Genomic DNA, 6,693 nt, shown 5'->3' on the forward strand with positions numbered 1-6,693 from the left:
CAATGGGTGGGCCCGTGCGCTGCCCGCCCCGCCCCTGCCGGCCAGACAATGGGGGAAGACTGGGCCCCCGGGCTCGGCCGGGCTCGCGAAAGTACTCCCGCCGAGCATGCGCTGCGGCGCGGGGCCTGCCGGGACTTGTAGTCCATGAGCCAGGCCTCCTGCGTGGGCGGCTGGGGACTAGCTTTGGAGGGGGCCGGCGGGTGTTCCCCAACTTGCTGGAGGGGCCTTTTCCTTCCTCCAACGAGGAGCGGCGTGGTTATTCAGGTACTGAGGCAGACCTGTCCCGAAAGCGAGGAGAGTTCTGACTGGTCCAGCTCCCTGACCCTTCAGCCTCAGTTTCCCCACCTACGTTATGGTCCCGTGATTGCCAAGTTACATTTACAGTTTCACGGGACACCGCTTTGTTCCCCAGTGTGCCAGAACACCTCCCACCGCCATGCTTTGCCCTGGCTGGGTGGGTCATTCAGGAGTACCCTCCTCAGTCCTAAGCCCCGGGACAACTCCTACACATTCTTCAGGGTCCACCGTAAAAGGCTCTGTGTAGCAGCACGGGATTCTTAAGAGGGCCATCAGCTAAAGAGAGGGACAGGTAAGAGGCCCTTTCTCAGGAAGTGGCATTTGGGACGATTCTGCGATTGGATTCGGGCCGTTCCAAGATGGGGGAAGGGCCACCCGTGCACAGGGAACAGTGTATATAAACAAAGCTGCACCCCGCCTCCAGGGGACAATTGGGCCTGTCCCCACCCGCCTCCCAGGCCGCCTTTTCTCATCTGGACGATGGCCTCAAGGCTGAACCTTTCCTTCCAAGGCTGAGGACAGGCTGCCTGGGCTCAGGGCTGGGCAGGAGGGAGCTCCCAGAAGCTTAGGTGCTGCAGGGGGACCAGGCCCCAACCCCACCAGCTGGGTCAAGGGAGGCCTGCCTGACTCCTGACCCTGGGGTGGCTGCCAAGCAACAGGGGCCTGGCTGTCCCCCACCGCCCGCCCACGCCCACAGCAGCCCAGCTCAGCCCTTCCCAGGGCTTGGGGCTGCATCTGCAAGAGGAGCGGGTGGGGGAGCAGGAGGTGCGTGCGGGGAAGATGATCAAGGGTACCTCCTGTGGGGCAGGCACTATTCCAGAGCCTTTCCTGGTTCAACTGACTTAATGCTCTCAACTTACCTGTGAGGGAGGAAACAATATTCCCTGCTTTACTTTTGAGGAAGCTAAGACAGATGGGCAAAGGCAAGTGGGGGGCTTTGACCTGAGCTGTGGGCAGAGCTGGCTGGACAGAGGGGGCAGAGCCCTCCGGCCAGTGCCCACCGCATGCCCAACACAGGCAGCTCAGGCAACTCAGAGGCCTAGGTTCTGGTCCCTGCCACCGACTGACAGAGTGACAAGACCTGAGCCCCAGTTGCCTCCTCCGCAAAATGAGAGCCTCACAATGGGAAGTGTGAAGTCGTTAATTTACATTCCCACATCATTGCTTAGAAGCTGTGTGGCCTGGGGCAAGTCACTTAAGCTCTCTGTGCCTTCGAGTCCCTCACCTGTGAAAATGTGGAGACTGCTAGTACCTACCTCAAAGGGTTGCTATGGAGATGAAATGAATTAGGACTTGGAAAGCCCTTATCAAGTTCCAGGCAGACAGGAAGGGCTGTGTGAGTGTTAGATGGGGAAGGGCCGTGTGAGTGTTAGATGGGGAAGGGCCGTGTGAGTGTTAGCAGCTCGTAGAGTGCTTGCTAATTGCCATGTGAGCTCTTCCCCTCTATCACCCTGGGCCAGTCCCTGCCCTTTCTCAGGCTCCAGTTCTCTGTCTTTGAAAGGGGACTTAGTCATCAGGCAGTGAGCAGCCGTGCCTCTCCACCACACCCCCAGCTCACAATTGCAGGGGCGTGGGGGGCAGAGCTGAGTGGAGACCATGACCACCCAGGGTTTACTGTGCCATGATGGGAGACGTGTGGGGGCTGTGGGAGCCCAGGAGAGACATCTGACCCGAGGTAGTGTCCTGGAGGCCTGGGGGTGGACAGAGAAGGGTCCCTGCGGCAAGGAGGGGTTCGTGAAGTGTCCGAATGCACCCCCACACTTGTAAACAATGCAGATTCTAGGTCCCCCAAATGTGAGTGCCTGTGGTGTGGGGGCCCAGAATGTGGGTTTTAAACCAGCCCTTTCTCTGAGGACTCTGAGGCCCAGCTTGGTCTCATCCGATCAGTTTGAAGGGGGCTCAATGGGTCCACTGGGGTACAAATCGGTAAACTAAGACGCGGGTAGACTGGTCCAGCCCAACCACACACAGGGCAGGGTTTAGGAATGGCACTGGGGAGGGTATCATCCCAGGCTGGGAGGGTCTGGGGCACTAATGACTCTTCGTCCTCCCATCCCCCAGAGCCTCCCCCCTCCCCGGGAACAGGCCAGTGATTACTGCAGTAGCCCAAGGCAATAGGGCCGGGCCACCAGGCTCCTCTGCTTGATGAAGGAAAGGGAGGCTCGGTGGCTCAGAGCCTCGAAGCTGGGGGGGGGGGGAGCCCGGGCAAGGGCATGAACACAGGACCTTGAGTGATCTCAGGCACCTCCATACCTATCCTGGGAGCATGGAAGGGAAAGCAGGTCCCTCCTTCGATCTCCCAGCCTCGGGTCAACCTCAGGCCAGGGAAGGACTGCTTCCTTCTCGGCATTTCCTGGGTGGGGTGGCCTTTCCCTCCTCCCTCCTCCTGCTCAGGCACTTCAGGGCCCTAGCCCAGCTCTGAGGTGAGACTCAGGTCTGGCTTCAAATCCCAAGACCTCTCCTTGCTAGGTGGATGACTTTCAGGTAAGCCACTTGTCCAGCTCGGGCCTTTGCACTCACTGATTCCTTGCCTGGAACACTATGCCCCCAGGTTTTCACTTAGCCAAATCCCTCACATCCTTTTGGTTTTAATTTAAATGATACTTGCTCAAAGAAGCCTATTTCCCTCACTCCTGATGCCCTTCCCTGCCTAATTCTTCTGATGACCTCTTCACACCCACATCTATTTGATTTTTTTTTAATTTTTTTAAAAAGATTTATTTATTGGGGCACCTGGGTGGCTCAGGCGGTAAGTGTCTGCCTTCGGCTCAGGTCATGGTCCCAGGGTCCTGGGATCGAGCCCCGCATCGGGCTCCCTGCTCGGTGGGAAGCCTGCTTCTCCCTCTCCCACTCCCCCTGCTTATGTTCCTGCTCTCGCTACCTCTGTCAAATAAATAAATAAAATCTTTAAAAAAAAAAAAAAAAGATTTATTTATTGGGGCACCTGGGTGGCTCAGTCGTTAAGTGTCTGCCTTTGACTCAGGTCATGATCCCAGGGTACTGGGATCGAGCCCCGCATCGGGCTCCCTGCTCCGCTCTCTCCCTCTCCCACTCCCCCTGCTTGTGTTCCCTCTCTCGCTGTGTCTCTCTTTGTCAAATAAATAAAATCTTTTTTTTTTTTTTTTTTTTTTTTTTTAAGATTTTATTTATTTGCGAGAGAGACAATGAGAGACAGAGAGCATGAGAGGGAGGAGGGTCAGAGGGAGAAGCAGACTCCCTGCTGAGCAGGGAGCCCGACGCGGGACTCGATCCCGGGACTCCAGGATCATGACCTGAGCCGAAGGCAGTCGCTTAACCAACTGAGCCACCCAGGCACCCAAATAAATAAAATCTTAAAAAAAAAAATAAAAAATAATTTATTTTAGAGAGAGTGGGAGTGAGTGAGTGAGTGAGTGGGGGCAGGGGTAGAGGAAGAGGGAGAGAGAAACTCTCAGGCAGACTCCCGCTGAGTGCAGAGCCGGGAACAGGCCTGGATCTCAGGACCCTGAGATCATGACCCGAGCCACCGAGATCACGAGTTGGATGCTCAACCAACTGAGCCACCCAGGCGCCCCTTGACTTCTTTATGTGTATTTTGTCTCCCCAGCTTGAGAGTGAGCTCCCTAAGGTCTTGCTGGTTTTTTAATGCTGGGTCCACCGTGCCCAGAACACAGTGCCTGACAGAGTAGGTACTTAACACATAACTAAATAAATAAAATTTTGAAAAAGATCTGAAGCCAATACAACGAAATATTAACATGTGTGGGTGGTGGGTGTTCCTGTGGCTTCTCTGTTAAAGTATTTTTCAGTGTGTTTGAAATATTTCATTAAAAATATAAAACACAGGGGCGCCTGGGTGGTGCAATCTGTTAAGCATCCAACTCATGGTTTCAGCTCAGGTTGTGATCTCAGGGTTATGGGATGGAGCCCCATGTCAGGCTCTGCGCTTAGTGCAGAGTCGGCTTTGGATTCTCTCTCCTTCTCCCCCTGCCCCTCCTGCTCGTACTCTCTGAATCAATCAATCAATCTTTTAAAATATATATAAAACATGGGAGCCCTGATTTGGGGGCAGCTGGTTGGCTCAGTCGGTTAAGCATCTGGCTCTTGATTTCAGCTCAGGTCATGATCTCAGGGTTGTGAGACTGAGCCCTCTGACGGGCTCCCCACTGAGCACAGAGCCTGTTTAGGATTCTCTCTCTCCTCCCTCTGCCCCTCCCTGCTCGCTCACTCTCTTTAATAAAGCACACTTAAAACAAACAATGATAATCCACAACGTTTAGGAGTCAAATCCACAGAAAAGGGTGGTGGATGGCATGTGGAGAAGCAGGTGAGTAACAGGGGTGTCCCTGAGCCAGGCTGGCATGCATCAAGGGCGTCCTCAGAGGCAGACGTCCCAGTACGTGCTGTATCTGGGCTTTATCTGCTTAAATCGTTGCAACAATGCTGGAGGGAGGTACAAGGACGATCCCACTTTACAGACAGTAAGTGGAAGCTGAGGAGAGAGAAGGGACTTGGCCAAGGCCACCTGAGGGGCAAAAGGAGGGAAGAAGGGGTGACATGGGAAAGCCCCAAAGGGAGGCAGAGTAGGGGCAGCGAGGGAGGGGATGGAAAACCTGGCTGAGGGAGGCAGGCCCTGCCTCCCAGGAGCTGGCCCAGATCCCGGCTGAGGCCACGACCCTCCTCTGCTGCCCAAACCACACACACAGCTTCTTCCTGGCGGCTCCTCTAGGGGCCTGGCAGGCCCGCGGATTCCTGGAGTGTGGGCTGGGGGTGGGAGAAAGGTGGGTGGGAGGTTGACAGAGAGGCCACTGGGGAGCCTGGGCCTCGGGGTGGGGGAGGAGAGAGCACCTGATGCTGCACAGTATGCAAAACGAAGCTGGCTCTGAAGGCATTCTTGAGGGCCCAGACAGGCGAGGGGCCAGTGGATCTGGGGGCCTCCAGTCCGCAGAAGGCAGACAGTGTGCTGGGCCTCAGTGAAGGAAAGGCCAAACAAGGAGGGAGAGTATTGGAGCAGACCCAGCCTGTCCTCGTTTTAAAGGGGAGGAAACAGGCTCAGAGAAGTGACTGGTCTCTGGACCGCCAGTCCAGTGCTCCTACCCTGGGTGCAGGACTCAGCCTGGACAGTCCCCCTATCCCCCACCCCCAGAGCCTGGATCCTGAGCTGGGCTTTTCTTCAAGGCACGCTGGGCCATGGGACCTGGGGACTCACGTGCACCTGCCCCCTGCAGGAGAGTCAGGTTTGAAGCTTCAGCTTGACCCTGTGGTAGGCTTATCTGTGTTTCATTCCTGTGGCCCCAAGTTCTAATCCTGACTCTGCCATGGCATCTTTCTGGGCCTCAGTTTACTCATCTGGCAGAATGGGGGCAAATATTGCTACCACTTATTAGGACTGAGCATTTCGTCAATGCGAGGCACCACTGTCATTCACTTAATCCTATGCCCGTTTTACACAAGAAGAAACCAAGGTCAGAGAGGTTAAGTAATTTGCCCGAAGTCACACAGCTAGTATGTAGCAGTCACGATTTGAGCCCAGGCCCCCAAGGAAAGTATTAGAGGTTGTGGTGAGAATAAACTGGGACAGCTTGTCAAGGGCCACACTGAGAGAGTCCAGGAGAGGGTGGGGAGTTGGGTCCTAGTCTCCCTGCCTGGAGTGGAAGCGATGGGACCACACAGCACACTCGGGACTGTGCTGAAGCCAGCCAGGGGCCTGGGGAAGCCCAGAGGCAACCTGAGGAAACCGGGTGAGGGCCGGAGAAGGCGGAGGGCATTGGCACTTGCAGAGGTTCACAGGATCATGCCCTGGTGAGTTGGGTCCCCTCCACACAGCCATTAAGCCTGGGGGCCCTGGGCGAGCAGGGCAGAAGCAGTGGGGAACCTAAGTTCTTGCCTCTGGGGCCTTAGCTCCCCATCCAAACCCAGGTACAGCAGTCCCCTGCCCCGCTCCGAAGCACTGTCGCTTGGACCCTGCTGCCTCCTTGTGGGCACGGGGTGGTACTGCATCAGGGAGCACACGGGACACCTAGCTGGAGGACTCCAGCCCCACAGTAGGCCGCAGCTCCTGGGTTAGGAGCCCCTTAATCTCTTGCCAGTGCCAATCTCTTAATGATCTTGACTTGTCCTCAACACAGCAGCATGAGGGATCCTAAGCCTGATCACGTCCTCTGCTCAAAACCCTCCCATGAGAAGCTACTCACAAGAGCCAATTGTCAAATTTTAAGGAATTTTGCAATTCATTAAATGTTCTTGAAAATTATGTAAAATTAAAATTATGTTAAAAACAAAGGTAATGTTCAAAACTAAGCACTTCCTATGTTCCGTCTTCCTACTGTCTGTACGCTTTCATTCCTTACATCTGTGGTATCTGTGGGGTGGAGACCCTGTACAACCATGTGCTTCTGTCCCCCTCTTCACAACTCT

This window comes from Neomonachus schauinslandi, chromosome 15, assembly GCF_002201575.2.
Source record: "Neomonachus schauinslandi chromosome 15, ASM220157v2, whole genome shotgun sequence".
NCBI classification, from domain to species: Eukaryota; Metazoa; Chordata; class Mammalia; order Carnivora; family Phocidae; genus Neomonachus; species Neomonachus schauinslandi.